Here is a 22,885-nt window from a genome sequence, read left to right on the forward strand (position 1 = left end):
AACGCGATGTTTAGGGCAGCTATGGATGTGCTCGGGACCACTGTGTGGCTGCTGTAAATCCCAATCATGTGGTGGTATTCCCCTGCGTAAGCGCTGTGCGCTCCGTGTCTGGCTCTGTTGCCGGATGTCCTGCTGCTGCAACCCGCGCATGCGCGGTAACCGGTGCTGGGAGACCTGGAGCATCACTCGAGTATAAGCCGAGGGGGGGCTTTTTCAGCACAAAAAATGTGCTGAAAAACTCGGCTTATACTCGAGTATATACGGTAATTAGATATTGAGGATTTGAGTGTGCTCATTATATTTGACCCCCGGGTATACAGCACTTAGCGAGTCCTGTGTTGTTACATATGGTTTGGTTATTGCCAGGATGTGGATGTATACTTCTAAAAGAGGAAGACTGGATGTCAGGAGGGATCCAGGCGAGAACTAAAGACAGTGAATGATAGGGTATTTAAAATAAATGTTTTTCTAAAACCAGTCTCTGTGTATTCTTGTCATTTTCCTAGATGCACTACGGATCCCAGTGGTTCCTGGGTTCCAGGGCATGCTGGTACTTGTGGTTCACACGTAATGACAACCTGGTGTGACTTTTTTTGTTTTTTGCAGGCATCATCCAATTAAGGGAATCTAACCCTGTGCAGACCAGCCTAGGGTTGGCACTATGGCAGGGGGACCGCATGCTTCAGGTTTCCCTGCTATAGTGCCACCAGCCCTGGCTGGCATAGCCTAGTATTGGTACTGGTAAATTTGGAGGCAACGCATTCTTTCTGTCCCCCTCAATCTTGTCAGTACCAGGGCTGATATTCTTTTTTTTAATTTACTTTATTTTTAATACAATGCAAACTGACCATCAGCATGGATCTTGCACTAGGGGACACGCCTCCTTGAGGTGTATCTGCGGATACATCACCCCAACACATTAGGTAAGGAGCCCCTTCCATCTCTGTAATTGGGGATACATCTCAGTATGACATCAGATTGTTAATACTGTGCATTCGCAGTAACCAAAGGCGCATTTTGCACTTTCAGATCGGACTTGCTTCCAGCTCTAGATTACACCCACAGAAAACGGCGTGACAAGGTGGTTAATATTATTTTATTATTATTAATTTTTATTTATAGGGCGCCACTAGGTGTCCGTAGCGCCGTACAGCACAGTATACACAGCACAACAATAGCACAGATACTTATTTTACACTTGACGCAGATCGATAACTATAGTATATTATAATGATCATACTCCCTGGAGACACAGATTTTAATACAAAGCCGCATCTGTGAGTACATGAGAAGTAAAACTTACTCTCCAGAACTGCAGCTTTTATCACACAATTTATATCTATTTTTCACACCAACCTAGTTTTTAGATGCAGTTTTTATTCCCAGCAATAGACCAAATAAGTAAGCCACTATTTACTAATATCCACAAAGTCTACTATCCAACAGTCAAAAACTAAGGGGTATATTTACTAAACTGCGGGCATGAAAGAGTGCAGATGTTGCCTACAGCAACCAATCAGATTCTAGCTGTCATTTATTTAGTGCATTCTACAAAATGATAATTAGTATCGGATTGGTTGCTATAGGCAAAATCTCCACTTTATCAAACCTGCAGTTTAGTAAATATACCCCTAAGTGCTTCCGTAGTAGCCCCAATATTCCCATAATGACTTCCTCCAAAAAAACAGGGAATAAACCTGGTCAGCTCCAACGACTTAACAGATTAGCACTATAGAAATATTAGCACTTGCACATGATCTGAAATGTCAGCATAGAGATGATACTGAAATCCAAAAGGGGCTCAATAGTTTCCAAGAGAAGTGGTGTAGATAGAGAATAGCAGAGGACCTAGGACTGAGCCTTGCGGTCTCCAACTGATAAAGGAAGCAGAGGTTGTTTCAGAGAGATTAACACTGAAACAGCAATTATATAGGTAGGATAAGAACCAGGATAGGACAGTGTCTTCAAGACCTAGGGATTGTAGTGTCTGTATGAGGAGAGAGCGGTCAACAGTGTCAAATACAGCCGAGATATCCAGGAGAATTAGAAGAGAGTAATCACCTTTAGTTTTAGCTGTGATCAGATCATTGACAACCTTGGTCAGCGCAGCCTCTGTGGAGTATTGAGAGTGAAAGCCCGATTGAAGAGGATTCAACAGGTTGTTTGCAGCTAGGAAACGTGTGAGGAGAGTCTAGGCAATTCTCTCAAGAAGTTTGGACGGGCATGGGAGCTGAGAGATGGGGCAGTAATTTGACAGAGAGCTTGGGTCAAAATATTTTTTTTTAGAATGGGAGTAATCACTGCATGCTTGAATAGTGATGGAAAGATACCAGTAGAGAGATAGATTACAGATTTTAGTTAGAGGTGGGATGAGCACACGGGACAAGGAACTACTAATTTGTAAGGGAATGGGATCAATAGGACAGGAGGTAGAGTAGGAAGATAAGAGGAGAGTAGAAACTTCCTCTTCATTTGTGGGATCAAATGAAGAGAGAGTGTTAGAGGGTGCTACAAAGGAATTGAGCCGATTGCTTGTCAAGAGAGATGATACCATTTTAAGTCTAATCGTATCAATCTTGTCCTTGAAATAGGAAGCAAGATCCTGGGTACTGATGTAGTCGGAGTGTTTGGGATGGGAGGATTGAGAAGAGATTTAAATGTGTTAAAAAGTAAATTTGGGATTAGATGCCTGAACATTGATGAGAGATTGGAAGTATGCTTGTTTAGCATTTTGATAGGAGTGGTGGATAGCAGTATATGTGATAAAATCATTACAGGTACAAGATTTATGCCAGTGACATTCTGCTTTACGAAAACAAATTTGTAGATTTCGTGTTTATTTAGTGTGCCATGAAATCTACGCGGAGTATGAATAGTCGCTGGAGCCACTTGATCAAGTGTAGTTGCTAGGTTATGGTGAAAATGAGGAACTGCCACATCAGGGGAGGAGAATGTAGAAATTGGGGAGAGAAGGTGTTGAAGAGAGGTGAAAAACTGTTGACAATCATTAGATTTAATATTCCTGCGGGTATAAGAAGGCTTGGAAGAGTGGTGGTAATGTATATGCGTACCAGGTATTAATATTTTGTCTGGCGTATAAAAGTTATGATCCTCACAACTTCAACTAGGTATCTTCCAATGCTCCACAACACATGAAAGCACATGTAAGAGATTTACAAACCAGTAATAATGTAAAACTGTTCAGCTTCAATTCCTAACACCATATTTGCTTTATATCTGGTACTTCTAAACACAGCCACTGGGTTGTTCCCTGAAATACTACATTATTAGGCTTTCTTCTTCCCCCTTTATGTTTCCTTGAGACAAATAATAAATATATATACACATATATATATATATATATATATATATATATATATATATATATATATATATATATATATATACACATACATACATACATATAGCATGTCTGCTGCTTCTTGTGTGCATCTTCCTCTACATGTGCCAAGGGCAACTATGTTTTCACCTCTACATGAGCCCCATAATATTTTCATGATTGTTGTTTTTCTATGTTTCAGCTTTGGCGCAATGGTTATGAATCTCTGCAATACAGGTCTAACATGTTACATGTTACCTCTTATCTGGTTAATATAAACTTCTGAACACAGAAAAACTATTTCTACATGTTCTCATTTTTTCATTATCTCAAGTCCTCAATGCCGTTTCCATAATACGGATCTGTCCGTCATTCTACCCATCACCCTGCACTGCTGATCTCTCTGCTAGGTCTTCACATTTAACCCTCAATGATTCGGTTTCTTATCTCATCTTAGCTCTTCTGTTAGACTGTTATTTTCAGCACAAGATCTCAGACGCAAGATCCTTTAAAAAAGTAAATCCGACCTTTACAGGCCCACATCCCCCAATCATCTACTCTCCTCTTGACCTGCTAGTTCCAGCAATAAAAGTAGTAATTATCTGATGCTGACAGAGAGGGGAACATGTTCCAGATGATGGGTTTATGGCAATCAGACTGGACTCTTCCATTTGCAGTGCTCTATTAGATTACTAACAACTAAGCTGAACCCAACATTTTTTTACAAATTCCAGCAAGTTCAAAAGAGCACATATATCATGTGCTGAATACATTACAACAAATATAAAACATTCGCAAAAAATGAAGGATTATCACTGCAGCCCACAGATGCAAAAGAAACAACATAATGATAGAGTCATGGTCTTCATGATGTATTTACCACAGACACAATATATTCATATCCCACAACTGCCATCCTTCACAGAAACCAACAAGTCAGGTGTTGTCTTTTACAAACGTTTCTTGCTATAGTACAGTTTATATCTTTGCTTTACAAAGCAATGCTAATTGTATTGTGTTAGTGCAACCAACAGCCGTAGGCCCATCCCGCAAGTTCGCTGCCTAGGTGTGATCCTTGACTGTGCAGAGTTTGTATGTTCTCCCCGTGTTTGCGTTGGTTTTCTCCGGGTGCTCCAGGTTTCCTCCAACACTCCAAAAACATACTGGTAGGTTAACTGGCAGCTATCAAGTCGACCCTAGTCTGTGTGGGTGTGTATGTTAGGGGATTTAGACTGATGTGAGTGTGTTCTCTGTACAGCGCTATATTATATATATATATATATATATATATATATATATATATATATATATATATATATATATATATATATATATATATATATATATATATCTCAGTGGTGATGACTCACAACTATCCTTTGTTCCCCACATCAACTCTATATTTACATCATGCTGCATACATCTAAAAAAAAAAAATCCAGAAAACGCACATATCTCACAAGACTCACTGCAAAAACTTTTAATTCATGCACATCAACTACTTACTGGTCTTCCCAAAATCAGACTCGAGCCCCTACAGTCTATTTTGCATGCAGCAGCTAGATCTGTGTCTCTTTTCCACTCTCATCGCTTCCTCCCATTCCCAGTTACAGGGCTTTTTTTCAGGCTGCACCCACTTTGTGGAATTCCCTCCCTCGCACAGTAAGACTTTCCTCTAGTCTTGCAACCTATAAGTGATCTCTGAAAACCCACCTCTTCAGACAAGCTTATAATATAAGGTAACTCTCTGACCAACATAGTTGTGTGACTGAATATACAGCACACAAAATACTTTGTAACTTTGCATTCAAGCTGGACCAATATGCAACATGATATAGCGCTTACCCTTGTGTACCAAACCATTATCTCAGATTGTCAGCATGCGAGCAGGGCCCTTTTACCTCTCTGTATGTATGTATTACCCAGTATTGTTTTATTACTGTTTGTTCCTAATTGTAAAGAGCTACAGAATCTGCTGGCGCTATAGAAATAAATGTTGACGATAGTCCCTGTAGAATTATTTAGTAGTATCCATGGGTTACAGCATAACATTTCTGGGGTACACTGTACATGAACAAACCCAAACTGCCTTTTACAGGACATCACAGTGTTTTTATTACCTGGTACCTAGCTACAGACTTTTATTTACATTGTTCTCCCCACATTGGTGGAACTTTAAGCTGACGATCTGACTCCTGCATGCACAGGATATCTCCTGTGCTGCTCACATCCTCTGGAACACACTCCCATGCCCAATTACACTATCCAACAGTCTCCAAGCCTTCAAATCTGCCCTTAAAACTCATATTTCATTCAAGCGTCCTCCTCCTAACTCTCCCACCTCCACCTCCTTCCCTCAGTCTCACCCTCTGTGTCCGCCAATCCCCTTTAGAGAGCAAGCTCTCCTAGTGTGTGTGTACGGTGCTGCAGGACCCTTGTTGTGCCTTATAAATAAAAGATAAACAGTATGGCCGCTGACGGACTAAGGAGCCTATTCTTCACAGATCCAGGATAAATTAAGATGTATGCGGAGCAGAAGTGTTAGAACAGAACTGGATTTCAAGCTATGGGCTGTGCTTCATGTACTTGGGATCATTTATTTATATCACAACTGGGACTGAAGCCAAAGGTTTTTCTAAGCAGCTTGGGGGAAAGTGAGACGCGAGAGACTCACTGATCAGCCCAGTTGCTGCAATATAAAATCTTTGTAAATACTGACTGATTTGTGAGTGTAAGGCTTCCTCGCTCTAGAGCCGCAGAGGTACCAGCATTCCTTGTTATCCTGCTGTAGATAGAAGCAGCTGGTTCACCAGCTCAATTACCTGGAGCTTACAAGCTGTTCTCACCCCAGTGCATGCTGTTTTCACGAGAGCTCTTATGTGGTTTCTAAACAAGCAATTTGTCCTAATACATGCAATATTTACACGCATTAGCGATCGAGTATGATTGCTTCATATGTGTTAAGAGAAAGCTTTAAAGTGCTGGACCTGTTAATCACATAGCGAGAGGTGGGCACTGTATGCTCCTGAGGATTAACAATATAGGAAGACACGTGTCTCGTGGCTCTACTTCTCCAGTGTCCTATATAAGTCTTGACGATCATTCTTATAAATATAAGTGTAAATAATGTACAGTGAATATTGCAGGATCAGGACAAGTAGTCAGCGGTCTAATCACTGACCCCATCCAGACGCCCTCAACTTGCTTTCATCATTTTGCCTCCTTCTTTAATGTTCCATTTCTATGAGATCTATGTATTATGTCACTTACACTGCTAATTCCCCTCACATAACATTGTATGTTATAGAAATGCATCCTAACATCAATTCCCCAAACTTTTCATTTGAATGGCCCATTGACCCGTGCTGAATGCATATGGATGGCCCATTGACCACTGCTGAATGCATATGGATGGCCCATTGACCACTGCTGAATGCATATGGATGGCCCACTGACCACTGCTGAATGCATATGGATGGCCCACTGACCACTGCTGAATGCATATGGCCTCGATTTCAGTTTTTAGCACAATATGGTAGTTTCTAACCGGCTGGAAATATACAAAGAATTGTGACTGTTTGAGGTAGGTTATTTCCAACAGAAAATTATGCATAATTGTATATTCATCCACCAGCAAACTTCTCGGTCTTCCCACACCATGATTTAGGCGGTTATATGAATAGGTGACCTGCTGAGTCGCTACAAGTGAAGCAGAGCTTGTGGCTGCTAGGTCCATCTGAACAAGAAAACCAAACCTCATGGTGTCTGTTGTGTAACAATAGAACAATTAATCCGGCACGCAGTTTGGAGAACCCTTTGGTCCAAAGTGTAAGACTGCAGTTATTTAACTATTTCTGCTGGATACAGTGATATTTTGGTAGGCATCTACATGGAAGAGCTATTTCATACAATTGATTTCTGTAAAAAAAAACCTCACTGACCACACCTTTCATGGCAATGCGCCTGGTCATGAAAACCCATGAAAGGCTCAAGAGGGGAAAGACCTTCAATGGAGGGGAAGAATATGAGGCAGTGCTGTCTTATATAATATATCCATCATACATTCTATACCTGAGAGGTCCTGCTCTCTCTCTCTCATCATATTGAAGTATCTCCATTTTAATCATACTCTACTTTATCTACTTTATTGTGGAGAACTAGGATTTGCAAGCTCCTCTCACCCACACCACACCTGTCCTCCATGCCGTATATACCCACACACCTCACCTGTCCTCCATGCCGTATATACCCACACACCTCACCTGTCCTCCATGCTGTATATACCCACATACCACACCTGTCCTCCCGCGCTGTATATACCCACACACCTCACCTGTCCTCCATGCTGTATATACCCACATACCACACCTGTCCTCCATGCTGTATATACCCACATACCACACCTGTCCTCCATGCTGTATATACCCACACACCTCACCTGTCCTCCATGCTGTATATACCCACACACCTCACCTGTCCTCCATGCCGTATATACCCACACACCTCACCTGTCCTCCATGCCGTATATACCCACACACCTCACCTGTCCTCCATGCCGTATATACCCACACACCTCACCTGTCCTCCATGCCGTATATACCCACACACCTCACCTGTCCTCCATGCTGTATATACCCACACACCTCACCTGTCCTCCATGCCGTATATACCCACACACCTCACCTGTCCTCCATGCCGTATATACCCACACACCTCACCTGTCCTCCATGCCGTATATACCCACACACCTCACCTGTCCTCCATGCCGTATATACCCACACACCTCACCTGTCCTCCATGCCGTATATACCCACACACCTCACCTGTCCTCCATGCCGTATATACCCACACACCTCACCTGTCCTCCATGCCGTATATACCCACACACCTCACCTGTCCTCCATGCCGTATATACCCACACACCTCACCTGTCCTCCATGCCGTATATACCCACACACCTCACCTGTCCTCCATGCCGTATATACCCACACACCTCACCTGTCCTCCATGCCGTATATACCCACACACCTCACCTGTCCTCCATGCCGTATATACCCACACACCACACCTGTCCTCCATGCCGTATATACCCACACACCTCACCTGTCCTCCATGCCGTATATACCCACACACCTCACCTGTCCTCCATGCTGTATATACTCACACACCTCACCTGTCCTCCATGCCGTATATACCCACACACCTCACCTGTCCTCCATGCTGTATATACCCACACACCTCACCTGTCCTCCATGCTGTATATACCCACACACCTCACCTGTCCTCCATGCCGTATATACCCACACACCTCACCTGTCCTCCATGCCGTATATACCCACACACCTCACCTGTCCTCCATGCCGTATATACCCACACACCTCACCTGTCCTCCATGCCGTATATACCCACACACCTCACCTGTCCTCCATGCTGTATATACCCACACACCTCACCTGTCCTCCATGCTGTATATACCCACACACCTCACCTCTCCTCCATGCTGTATATACCAACACACCTCACCTCTCCTCCATGCCGTATATACCCACACACCACACCTGTCCTCCATGCTGTATATACCCACACACCTCACCTGTCCGTCATGCTGTATATACCCACACACCTCACCTGTCCTCCCGCGTTGTATATACCCACACACCTCACCTGTCCTCCGTGCTGTATATACCCACACACCTCACCTGTCCTCCGTGCTGTATATACCCACACACCTCACCTGTCCTCCCGCGCTGTATATACCCACACACCTCACCTGTCCTCCGTGCTGTATATACCCACACACCTCACCTGTCCTCTGTGCTGTATATACCCACACACCTCACCTGTCCTCCATGCTGTATATACCCACACACCTCACCTGTCCTCCATGCTGTATATACCCACACACCTCACCTGTCCTCCATGCTGTATATACCCACACACCTCACCTGTCCTCCCGCGCTGTATATACCCACACACCTCACCTGTCCTCCCGCGCTGTATATACCCACACACCTCACCTGTCCTCCATGCCGTATATACCCACACACCTCACCTGTCCTCCATGCCGTATATACCCACACACCTCACCTGTCCTCCATGCCGTATATACCCACACACCTCACCTCTCCTCCATGCTGTATATACCCACACACCTCACCTGTCCTCCATGCTGTATATACCCACACACCTCACCTGTCCGTCATGCTGTATATACCCACACACCTCACCTGTCCTCCCGCGTTGTATATACCCACACACCTCACCTGTCCTCCATGCTGTATATACCCACACACCTCACCTGTCCTCCATGCTGTATATACCCACACACCTCACCTGTCCTCCGTGCTGTATATACCCACACACCTCACCTGTCCTCCCGCGCTGTATATACCCACACACCTCACCTGTCCTCCGTGCTGTATATACCCACACACCTCACCTGTCCTCTGTGCTGTATATACCCACACACCTCACCTGTCCTCCATGCCGTATATACCCACACACCTCACCTGTCCTCCATGCCGTATATACCCACACACCTCACCTCTCCTCCATGCTGTATATACCCACACACCTCACCTGTCCTCCATGCTGTATATACCCACACACCTCACCTGTCCGTCATGCTGTATATACCCACACACCTCACCTGTCCTCCCGCGTTGTATATACCCACACACCTCACCTGTCCTCCATGCTGTATATACCCACACACCTCACCTGTCCTCCATGCTGTATATACCCACACACCTCACCTGTCCTCCGTGCTGTATATACCCACACACCTCACCTGTCCTCCCGCGCTGTATATACCCACACACCTCACCTGTCCTCCGTGCTGTATATACCCACACACCTCACCTGTCCTCTGTGCTGTATATACCCACACACCTCACCTGTCCTCCATGCTGTATATACCCACACACCTCACCTGTCCTCCATGCTGTATATACCCACACACCTCACCTGTCCTCCATGCTGTATATACCCACACACCTCACCTGTCCTCCCGCGCTGTATATACCCACACACCTCACCTGTCCTCCATGCTGTATATACCCACACACCTCACCTGTCCTCCATGCTGTATATACCCACACACCTCACCTGTCCTCCATGCTGTATATACCCACACACCTCACCTGTCCTCCCGTGCTGTATATGCTCATGCGCCTCATTATTCAAACAAATCTGCTAGTACAAAATATAAATTATATTATTTTTCTTTGCTGTTACTTAATCAAATAACCTTCTAATGTCCTTAACCCTACACACCTGAGATTAAAGTAAGAGAAAGTGTGTTAGAACAAGGAGTGAGCTGTGTCTGGTAATTAAATACTGAAAGCTGTCACACATGCCATTCTGATTCATTTCCTTATTATCAGCTGTGAAGAAACAGAAGGGAAAGATTGGATTTTAATCACGCAGATTTAATATTTTATTTGGCTCGTTAGATGAAGTCTTCAGATAAGAACGCTGGTAAATATTTCACACTTCCCAGGAGGAGGAGGAGGGGGAGGAGGAGGAGGAGCATTTCTGTGCACTGTGAATTTACTCAGGAAAAAAAATAACATAACTTTCAACTTTTGTGGGTGAGTTGTTGGTTAGTATGATAAGAGTGGGGGATTCACATTTGGCCCAGACCATAAACATTTTGATTTTGCAAATGGTCATTCAAAATCTGCAGAGTAAATCTAGAAGCTAATTATTTTTGAACCCTTCACCTGCCCATTGACCAAGGTTGACCCAAAACATTGGTGTGAAATCTCTTTGTGGTGTTTATGAGCCTGGAGGGATATCACAGATTTGCCAAACAAGAGGGGTACATATTTTTGATCTGGTGCCCAGAAATGCTGTCCTTGCAAGAGGGAAATTGGCTGGAAGCCTCCATGTTAAGCGGGTGAATTGTAGCCACATGGCAGCCAGTGACAGATCCCGTCAGGCACGCAACTTTTCTAAATGATTTAATTCTGACTCACAGTGAGGACCCGTACTAAGGACATGCCAAATTTCTAAGCTACGTTACCTTTTCTATGCCATGCTAATCAGTGTACTGTCGTATAAAATGGTTTCCTTATAAATAGCGCACCAGAGGTATGGAAATACCTGGCAGTCTAAGTCCTGGCAGTCTTAATAATAATCCTATCTCCAAACTAATAAATAAACTCTTGTCATGCTCTGCAACCTACTTAACATGCATTTTCTTGTACGATTCCTTTAAATCTATAAATGTCACATAAAATGTAACATACTGGGTTTCGCAATTTACATGTTCTTCTGAATAATTATTCCTCTGTTGTAACATGCTGTAGACAACAGTCAGAAATTATCCTGAGGAGAAGGAACCAGTGGTGAAAATATACTAATGTGTAGAAGTGACAATTGTCATTAGAAGATAAAGCAAGTGGGAAAGATGGCGGCAGTGTATTGCACAATAGAAGTCCAGTCACAGTCTGTATTTTCATAGCAATGTCAGGCACATAGACATCACTGCACAATTAATGGACAATAGCTGTCACATATGCTAGGTCTAGTGCATTTAATCCCCTGTACTAGGCACAGCTAAGCAAGGCATTATTTGGGGGTTAGAGGATTACATGTACGCCCTTCTACATAAGGATGCACTGGAGAGAGCAGTAGTCGCTTCGGCCTCTGACACACAATAGCAAAAATCATCATCATCAGCTATATATACACAGCACCACTATTTCCCATGGTTAGGAATCAAAATCATGACCCCAGTGCTGTGAGGCAGAAGTGCTAACCACTAAGCCATTGTGCTGTCCAATTTACCAATAGAGAACATGAAAGAAAACCAAATGGGTTTAGTAGGCTACAGTCCTTCAGCTTTTATCACCACGGGAACACTGAACCAATTATTGAAACTACAAAATACTGAACAATCCCCCAACACCATGAAGATGCTAAAGAAACAAACTGTTTACATTTAATATAGCAATGAGGCCACCTACGCATTCCAACCACAGCAGTAATACCGGCACCCAGAATGTCGCCTCTCCCTGGCTGTTATTTCCTCAAACATTTAGCATTAAATCCCTGTTCATCCTGCGCCCAGCCTCTCGCTGCTCTTTACTCTGAAATGCCATCTCACAGAAAGAGAGGGAGAAAACATACCTAAAAATCTCCAGTCCCAAAACCTAATGCAGCATAGACCATAATGGCTCACACGGCAGCACAGACAGTCCGATTAGAAGTATATTATTCCAATGTGTCCTAACCTCCAGGGATACTCCCAGGTTTCCGATTTTACCTTCTAACTCAACGAACAGAGCATTCCCACTTATTCTGTATACAGTCTATTCTTACTCGCTGGCCTTTATACATCAATATATATTACAGAAAACATGATGGGGATTGTAATTCCACCAGGATCCACATATACTGACCCACCCATGACTTGCAGCAAAGTGTCCATGGAAATAATAGTATAAAATGATGCTAAATATGTGTATGGGGGTTTAGCAGAATGATGATAAGTGACACTAGGGAATATTTCATTACATCAAACTACAATTCATATTATAATTACAAAAAAAACATTTATAGCTATTGCCTAATTATAAAGGAGATTATGCAACCAACCATCACAAATTACACTCCACCCACATACTAGCATTTGACTGTGGCTAAGAGGAGAGTTTCAGATGAATGGTCAGTGATGGAATAAAATTATAATAAATAACAGGTATTTGTGACATGTTTTTAACTTTCTACCACGAGGCCAGAATCTCTTTCTCACTCCACACATCCGGCTCCTTGAACTAATGCCCTAATTCTTAATACACCCTGCGGAAATATCTGAAACAAATATTACATTCCAGATGTAGATTACATACTGCACTACAGGATATTTTTGTACATAACAGATCTTGCACTGTATTCTCAAATTGCACATGTATTTAGGCCTATAAGATTTTTCTATGATACAACATCAGAAAAGCTGGGGAATTATTCTCATGTCCTTACTCTATGCTAGTGTTGACTTTCCTGCATTTAATCTCATCCTTGATGCCCTCATTCCAAGACAGTTACAGTGTTTTTCTCCCATTTACCCTCTTGCCTCTCACTCTGCCTTTCATGAAAGGACTTTTATTTTCACCAGATGAAAGGCTTCTTTACATCTCGCGTACACCCCCTAAATGTCTCAGTCCCCCTCCAGTTCCTCGAATCCACGTCGATGTACATCTGTTTTATGTTGTACCCTTACTACTTCCTACCCCTCCTGGTCATTGTTCCTCTTTCTGCTTTTTGCTTTACAAACACAATTTTCTGCCATCAAAATTAGAACCTCATCTTCTCCTTGTCTCATAATTCAAGTTGCAAGATCTGTCTCTCCTGTAATAACCCAATCAGACTCCCCCACCCGTTCCCAGCCCCCTCACTTTGCGCAGAGTATAAAAATAAAATGCAGTAATAGACATCTTGCTTGTGTCATTGTGTGCACCTAGATATAGAGGCAGAGTATTAATTCCCCTGCAGTAAATGACAAGATTCAGAATGTGTGTTGCTTCCAGCTAAGATTTCTAATAACTAAAGCAGCCAATGCTTAACACTTTCACTTCAGGACTTCCTCCATTTATTTGCAATTGGCTTCTTAGTGAAATTATAACTGTGATGTGCAGCAAGTGCAATTACCCTAAACATACAAAGTCCCCCCTGCCGCAAGAGATGGGAAATGTTGAAACACTGGCAAACCATGAGGAAATACATAATATTTATAAATGTGTCTTTTGCGTGGTAGTGTTATATTTCTTTTCTACTTCTGAATGATATTTACCAACCATCGGTGACATTTTCTATTCCTTCATCCGCCGCCCTAGAAATTCTGGCGTTACACGGTATATATCTATTAATATGTCTCGCTTTGAGGCAATTTAACATTCCTAAATTGTTTTGTGTTCGTTACAATTAAGAACAGGTGTAGAAAGTTTCCATAGATTTAGCAAACTGTGATACTGTATAATCAGGAGGAACCTGGATTGTGGCTTACCGCCATAGACACAGAGTAACCATGGTACCGCGTAATCAGGAGGAACCTGGATTGTGGCTGACCGCCATAGACACAGAGTAACCATGGTACCGCGTAATCAGGAGGAACCTGGATTGTGTCTGACCGCCATAGACACAGAGTAACCATGGTACCGCGTAATCAGAGGGAACCTGGATTGCAGCTGACCGCCATAGACACAGAGTAACCATAGTACCACGTAATCAGGAGAATCCTGGATTGTGTCTGACCGCCATAGACACGGAGAAACCATGGTACCGCGTAATCAGGAGGAACCTGGATTGCGGGTGACTGCCATTGACACTCTGTGACGGGCTGGAAAGCCTATGCCACCCTGTCTGTTGTGTTGCTTGGGATCGGTTGAGCTTTCTTTGCCACCGTCCCCTTTTCTTTATCCCAAATGCACCCTCTAACCGCATTAGGGTTTGCGGCGTCCAGAACCGCATCCTTCTGGGTAACTCTCGCTGCTAGTGTACCCACTTGCAGGGCCATTGGGCTGGTACCCCTGACCTTTTCCCTTTAGATCAGGGTTGCTGTGGATGGATCCCCCCTGGCCTATCACACTGGCCAGAGCTGCAGGGTAGCTGGCAAAGTGTTGGTACTGGATGCTGGGTCCCAACCTCAGAACAGCCGGATAACGGACTTGATTGGTCTAATCTGTAGCCACAGGAATTACAGCAGGGTAAAGAGACATCAAAGCGGGTTCCTTAAGCAATTGATGTTTATTAGTTCAGGAAGTCCTGAAAATTACAGTTACGTTCACTAGTTTAAGGTACTAGTGATATCCAGAAAGTACAGAAGGTATAATACATTTTAGTGTAAAATGGGTCTCTTTTTATAGTTTTGGAGACTAGCATGGCAGTAGGTAATCCAGCCGCCTGCCCCTTTAATCAATCTGGACTGATTCATGCAGCCTGCATGTGAATCAGCCCAGGGGGGTTAACACTCTTTAACATTGAAACCAGTGGCATGGGGAGTGTACTTCCCCGTCCTCTAGCTGCCAGGGAGGGGGCTCAGCCCACTCTCCTCCCCTGGTGCCAGACTGTCTGAGGCTGGACATTTATCTTCTAAATCTCCTGGACAAAACTACCTCCAGGAACCCTGCTCCGGGATCTGGCTCACCGCCCTGGCTGAAAATAGTACCAGAGGGAGAGAGACCAGGTCCTGGGGCAGCAGCCCCTGCCTTGGCGCTGCACTTCCTGGATCTATTTGTATCCAGGGGGCTGGTGTGGAAGTCCCTCCGGCAGCCACTGAAGCTGGCTGTCGGAGGTGAAGAATCCAGGGATGCTTCTGCAGCCCCCGCTGGACCACCAGGGACAGGTAAGTGCACTTTTACTTTATTATACATTAATTTATACACTTCTAACAATTTACACATTACATACATTTTAACAATATACAGTGCATCCGGAAAGTATTCACAGCACTTCACTTTTTCCACATTATGTTATGTTACAGTCTTATTCCAAAATGGAACAAATTCTCCTTTTCCCCCTCAAAATTCTACAGACAATACCCCATAATGACAACGTGAAAAAAAAAACTAAGAAATCACATGTATAAAAGTATTCACAGCCTTTGCTCAATACTTTGTTAATGCACCTTTGACAGCACTTACAGCCTCAAGTCTTTTTGAATATGATGCCACAGGGATGGCACACCTATCGTTGGGCAGTTTTGCCCATTCCTCTTTGCACCACCTCTCAAGCTCCATCGGGTTGGATGGGAAGCGTCGGTGCCCAGCCATTATCAGATCTCTCCAGAAATGTTCAATCAGATTCAAGTCTGGGCTCTGGTTGGACCACTCAAGGACATTCACAGAGTAATCAGGAGGAACCTGGATTGCGGCTGACCGCCATAAACACAGAGTAACCATGGTACTGCTTAATATACACTGACTAACCATGTGTCACTGAGTTAGGGTCAGAGGACTGCCCGCACAGCCGACTCACGTGATATTACCTTTCCGAGAGGCGCGGAGTCTAACGGTGAGGGAGGTGTTCGGACTTCCGCAAGGGAGTTTGGAGTTCGCTGCTTCCAGACAGCAGGTCGCGGCCCTCTTAGGGGGTGATGAGCGAGGCTATATTGAGAACCAAAATAACTGAAGATGGCTAACGGTAGAGCCAATGTACTGAGAGTAAGGAACAGCAGGCGAGTATGCAGGTCATACTGGAGACTGGTAGCGCTGATCTGCGGATAGATGTGGTGGAGACTCAGAGAACAGGTAGCAATAATCTGCAGAGCGTTACCACTGGATAGTGGAGTAGACACAGTGGCTGTTATGATCTGCAGATAGATGTGCCGGAGATTCAGAGAACAGGACATATGAACAGGAGAGTAGACCTGAAGATCTGGCAACTTGGTAGAGAAGCAGGTGCTTAAATAGACAGAGCTGACAGGTAACTAGCCAATCAAGAGAATGCAGAAAGGATTTCAGCAGACCAGGTGTGTGCATGCTCAGTGCAGCCCAGCAAGTGAATGCAGAAAGAGGGAAACAGGTGAGCACAGTGACCATAATGCAGGTTTAGCTGGTGCAATGTGAGACACCATGGCACTGGGTAATCAGGACGAACCTGGATTGCGGCTGACCGCCATAAATACTGAGTAGCCACAAAACTAAATACATTTTCCAGAGCAAAGGTCTCTTACTACAGCCTACGATTTAACTGGTGGAAAGGGGAGGATTGGGCCTATGCATGTAGTCAATGTACTGTCTGCCTTATCAGGACTAACACTTGTCACTTCACAATTTACATGTGTCACCCAGGAATTCTTCTTATTAGGGCAAAACGGAATTCTGTTAATTAAAGCTCTGGAAATCAATTAACCTCTGAAACAAACATGACCCTTCTGAAATGAAGGTAGATGCTGTAAAAAAGGCTCTCGCTCTGTCTGGAAGATGAGGGAACTGGAGGATTTCCTGTATCAGGGTATATATAACATAGAGGCATACCCTGTCCAGCAGCTAAGAACACTACAATAATGTGTCAAATAGGAGACATATGCAGGATATAATATAGATATTAAATTGGAGTAATTACAGGATTCTCATTTACAGCAGCCAAATGCCTTTTATATTTGTATATCATATATGTAAATAATACACCCTAGCACAGGGGTCAGCAACCCCGGGCACGCGTGCCAGACATGGTATGCAGCACTCTGTAAGCTGTCACTGCAGAATATAGCCGGACGTGCGCAGCAGTTCCTCCCGGGCACACACAGCTGGCTAATGAGGCATTATATTAATTGGGGGCACTTATGTAAGACATAAAGTGAATTTGGGGCACTTATGTTTGGCATGTGAATTGGGGTATTTATGCACATCATAATGTTACTGGGGGCACTTATATGTGACATAAAATGAACTGGGGGCATTAGTGTGGCATAATATGAATTGAGGGCTCTACTATGTAGCATGTGAATTGGGGGCACAACTATGTGGCATGTGAATTGGGGGCACAATTCTGAGGCCTCCTATATGCACCACGTCTGTGCTTCGCCTCCTATATGCACCATGCATATTATTCCCGCATGGTATAAATGTACTTTCTCTTATATCTTAAGTCAAGCTTACATTTATAAAAAAATCTTCTTTCTAAGCATATGTTTGTTAATGATAGGGGTCATTCATACGTCTTGTTCTGTCAACATTCCACAGAATGTCGACCAGAGAACAGTCCTACAATAGGCAAAATAGAAAATGGAAGAATCTTTGATTAGATTTGCTAAGTAATAACTTTTACCTCTATTTACCAAAAGGGAAAGAGCCCTCATTGTTTGCGGGAATAGGGTTGATTATCGCCCTAACCCTATTTATCAGAGACACTGTTGGCTATTACTCCGCTTCTGTTAAGTATCACTGGCGAAGGCTCCCCCGTGCTTATAGATCTCAGAACAAAATAATTAAAAAATGCTTTATATAATGTAAAACAAAACATTATATGTAAGTTATATATTATAGAAAGCATTGTTTATGTGTGGGATATTATCTAGACTTTAGTTCCTTTGTGCACACACAGAAAGATGGAGACTGGCTGGTAAGTTACGATCACCAACCGGGGCTGTATCGATAGGACAATTGTCTAACGCTCAGCTACTTTGGGGGTATTTATATAATAAATGTGGGCGATATGTAATTTTTTATTATATCAATATTCAATGTTTTAATAAATAGGACCGTTTGTAACAACGCATTTCCAGACATGAAGCGGCATGTTTTACCCAATAAAAGAGTAAGGGTTAATAGGCATAGAGCCACTATGGATGATGAAGGTCACCATTAAGTTTCATACTAAAATGAATATTTAGCAGACACGGGATCAAACAATAAAATGTTCCCATCTCTCTTAAAATGTCCATACATATTCAGAATGATATTAATTTGTTATTCATGTTCCTGTGGAATTGACATCCTAATTATGATCCCCTTCTTTACACCGCAGGCACAGAGACTAATTCACTGCCTTAAATACCTGTGCCTCATTCAATGGATTTAGAGTCTTTGTTACGGCCACCATGCCACTGGCCATTTTTATTTCTGTCTGAATGTTTTGTCAGAAATCAGATGATAATAGATGATTCTTAGATATTATTAAAGTGTAACTGCAGGAATGTCATCCATTTAAAGATCACTTATATGCGATAATAAAGTGTCAGAGAGGAGCAGATGTGTGGTCTACAGAATAAGCAGAGTAAGGCGGAACGCCACCAGCATATATAACACACCTGCAGTTTCCTAGTAAATAATCACCAGTGGTGGGATTACCTAATTCTGCTTTAGGGCCTGGAGGTAAGAGGACAACCGGCTGCTTTTTTGAGCATGCAGAGAGGTCAGTCCATGTGCAGGGAAGCCCCTTTTGTTTTTCATATACGGACCTGAAACCCAAATGGATCTTCAATGCATGTCTGCCGATCCCTGGGCATGTGCATGTTCAGAAGGCCAAAATGAGAGCCTCAGGGGGATGGAATGGCACCTCTGGGTCCTCCAAATTGTGCTATGGGACCCAGCTGGTGTGTGATGTCCCTGATAACAGTCCACCGCCTAGGGGGCTGGTGAAACAGAATCCATGCCCATTCTACAAATTTAGAGTGTGGGTGCAGTTAATTGGAGTGTGTTGAATCAGGAGGCATTACTGGGTGAATTGGAACAGCACCAATTGTGTCCCGATTTTTGATGGGAGGTATACTCTTTGCATGTGAAGTTACTCCTGGCCTTCTGCCTTGTGTGGGAAACATGGTAAAGTCATAAATAGAGTTCGCATGAAGAAAAAATTAAACTCTAACACTAGGGGTGCTGCTGGGTATAAGGGTAATGTGTTTGTTCTATGCTGTAGAAAATAAATTGAGCTGATATGTAGGGGCTCATTCCTAGTGCATGTGTATTTCAAAATGTCTAAATTGAATCTGTTTAAATAAAAAGCTCTATTACCATTCCCCGGTTTGCTGTAGTTCTGATTCCGCTGATCTCTGCTATCAACACCCGCTAGCTACTCTGCATGGATTGCTGACCATTGCCAACTCATTCCACATCTCGGTGGTGTCTATGTCCCTTCTTCGTTATTGCATGGATGGATACAATCGAACTGACATTCTATTTCACTTTTGGTGGTACTCGCTGTTACTAATGCTCACTACGTTTCAGCTTGAACCGTTAACTCCATTGACTGTGTCTATTCTCCTGTATAACAGCCGTGCTCCACCATCCACAGTATTCTCTGCACTCCAGTGAACTTTGTATTTGTATCCCACTTCCTAGGAGCCCTTGCTGTTGTCTACTCTATGATTTCTGCTTACATTGCAGAACTCCGTTGTTTGGTTCTACCCTTCGGCACACTGCTGTGGTTCATCATCTGCAGTGCATCCTGTACTCCATTGAACTTGTTTCACTTCTAAGTGGTAATAGTTTATTATCCATTGATACCTGAACTGTATCTCTCTGTATACTGTTCAGAGCTGTTCTCCCATCTGTTACACTGGGAACTTCCCTGGAGGGCCGCGACCTACAGGGTGGGAGCCGCTAAGTCAAAATTCCCTTGCGGGATTCCCTAGTGAAATGTTAGACTCCGCGCCTCTAGGGAGATCTAGCCAATCCCAGTTAAGACAGCAGGATCCCACTCACTTCTTCGTGTGCAAACCTGACAATTTTTAGGCAGGAGATTTAAAGATAAATCTCCTATGACTAGACTTTGTGGCACCAGGGGTGGAGAGGAAGCTGAGCAGCTCACCGACAGGAAGGGAAGTACACTCCCCCCTGACACTAGCAACAAGGTTAAAGGTGTTAAACCCCTCTAGGCCAATTCACATGCTAGCAGCATGAATCAGCCTGGATTGGTTAAATGGGCAGGAGGCTGGATTACCGTGAGCCAAAACTGTATAAAAAGAGCTGTACTGTCCATTTAAATATATACCATCTGTACTTCTGGACGATCACTGGTATCTTTAACTTGTGTGTAATGGTCCTTATAAGGACCCTCTCTGGGCAATATATATCACTGCTTCGGGAACCTGCTTTGATGCCTTATCTGCCGTAATTCCTGTGTCCTACAGATTAGACAACTTTAATCCGTTATCTGGCTGTTCTGAGTTTTGGGACCCAGCGTCTAGTAACAATGCTCTGGCCATTGTAAGAGACCAGGGGAAACCACCTGGAGCAACCCTGATCTGAAGTAAGAGGTCAGGGGTACCAGCCCAACGGCCCTGCAAGGTGGTGAACTAGCAGCAAGTGTGTACCCAGAAAGAAGCAGTTCCAGGTTCCGGTGACAGAGTCTGCTGGTGGCAGCACAGTGCCCCCTATAGCGTTTAAAAGGGGCATTTGGGATAAAAAAAAGGGGATAGTAGCAAAGCAGGCCGAGCCGGTCCCCTGCAACACGACAGGATGACATATGAGGTCCATTCTGTTATACTTTTTAATTCAAAATATAGTATATTGTCATATAGTGAATGCAAGTATATAATTACCACAGAACAATTGTGTTACAAAAATACATGGTGGTTAAAAAATAGCTTGAAATAAAATCTGCATACATAAGTATTCCTCTGTATACTGGTCAATAACCAATATATGGAGGAACTCCTCAGTCTCCTTCTACAAGTCTATGTATGAATACAATGGGAAAACAAACCTCCTCCAGGTTTTCAAGCCAACTCAACTATTACAAACATATCAGTGCTGCTAGCTCTGGTGACCTGCTCTTGCCATGGACCTATGTGAGAAAAAAGAAAAAAATCTTGGAAAATATTTAAGAAAAAAAACACACAAGACCTAAAACACTCACTCATTTTGTGCTCCAGCTAAAAGCTATAACACCTGCTGAGTTATCATTGGCTGAGAACGCTCCATGTCTTGTCCTACATTAGATTTTGACAGTAACTAAGTATAACATTTTGAGGAAAGAAATTATATAAAGTCCTCCAGAAAGTGGTCTATTTTGTATACAAGCCACAAGGAAAATAAATATTTTGTGTACTAGCCACCACAAAGAGGTCTTTTTGATACTAGCCAATAAATAGGATTGTGATATGTATAATAACCTCCAGAAAGTAAACTATTTTAAAAATAATCACTAGTACAGGGTCTGTTTTGTATACTTGCCACCAGAATGGGTTTTCCCGTACAACTTTTAAATTAAAAACTGAGATACCCTACCTAACCTAACCCAACTTCCTTTAGAAATCAAACAAGGTAAAACACTTACATAAATCTATTAACTATCCCTTTTGATTTCAGTTCATCAGCTGTTAAATTATTGGGAAAAGGAGTATTGCAAGTTAAAGATCATAGGTGGAAAGAAGAGAAACTGTGCTGGAAAAAGTGGGACACAAAGCAGCTTAATGCTAGATGTAGTGCATGGGACACACCTTATGTGCCCCCCCAGTCTGATGGAAAGGGAAGTTGCCCTACGAGTACATTAGCATATGGGAGGGGGACCACTTCTGCTCCCATCAGAATGGAAATGTAGCGCTGGGCGATGACATCATAGCCCAGCACCAGAGACATAACTTGCAATCACCAGGTTCCATTGCACAATTTAAGTAAGGGTCATGGTGCAAGCATAATGAAAGGTTTCATTATTAGAATTATCACAATGAAAAGGAAAGTTTAAACGGTGCTGCACTCAGCACATGCTGAACCCCTGCCCTCCTCACCTCCAGGCCCTACATCAACAGCATGAGCTGCTCTGGTGGTAGATACACCCTAATGACACATATAGGGGTGTGCTGAGCACAGCACAGTATGGCTGTAATATGTCTGTACTATAGGATTTATCTCACAGTATTATTGCTTTACTACACACACAAGGCTCCATTATTTGGAAATGACGGTATTACAGTGTATGTGTCTATGTGTATATATAAATATATACACACTAGCAGGGTTAGTCACCTGATTTGTAATGTGTAGCAGTTTCTAAAGATTAGCAAATTATTTGGTAAATAGACCATACTATGCTATTTAGAAAATAAGATTTGTTGCATTGCTGCCTTGTGGTGAGGTTTCCTTCCAGCAGTCAAAC

The 22,885-nt window shown here is 43.2% G+C and overlaps 1 protein-coding gene across 4 annotated transcripts in view; it reads right to left on the reverse strand.

Annotated features, from left to right (window-relative positions):
* LOC142107272 (opioid-binding protein/cell adhesion molecule homolog) overlaps window positions 1-22,885 on the reverse strand; it is a 550,917-nt gene that overhangs the window by 292,169 nt on the left and 235,863 nt on the right. For 2 of the 4 annotated variants that reach the window (XM_075190601.1, XM_075190602.1), the window contains exon 1: window positions 21,494-21,574. The exons of the other annotated variants lie outside the window; for them this stretch is intronic. The gene's annotated coding sequence lies outside the window, so the exon portion shown is untranslated. Of the gene's footprint in view, window positions 1-21,493; window positions 21,575-22,885 lie in introns of those variants that run through there. 4 annotated transcript variants of the gene reach the window in all.

Source organism: Mixophyes fleayi, chromosome 11 (assembly GCF_038048845.1).
Source record: "Mixophyes fleayi isolate aMixFle1 chromosome 11, aMixFle1.hap1, whole genome shotgun sequence".
NCBI classification, from domain to species: domain Eukaryota; kingdom Metazoa; phylum Chordata; class Amphibia; order Anura; family Limnodynastidae; genus Mixophyes; species Mixophyes fleayi.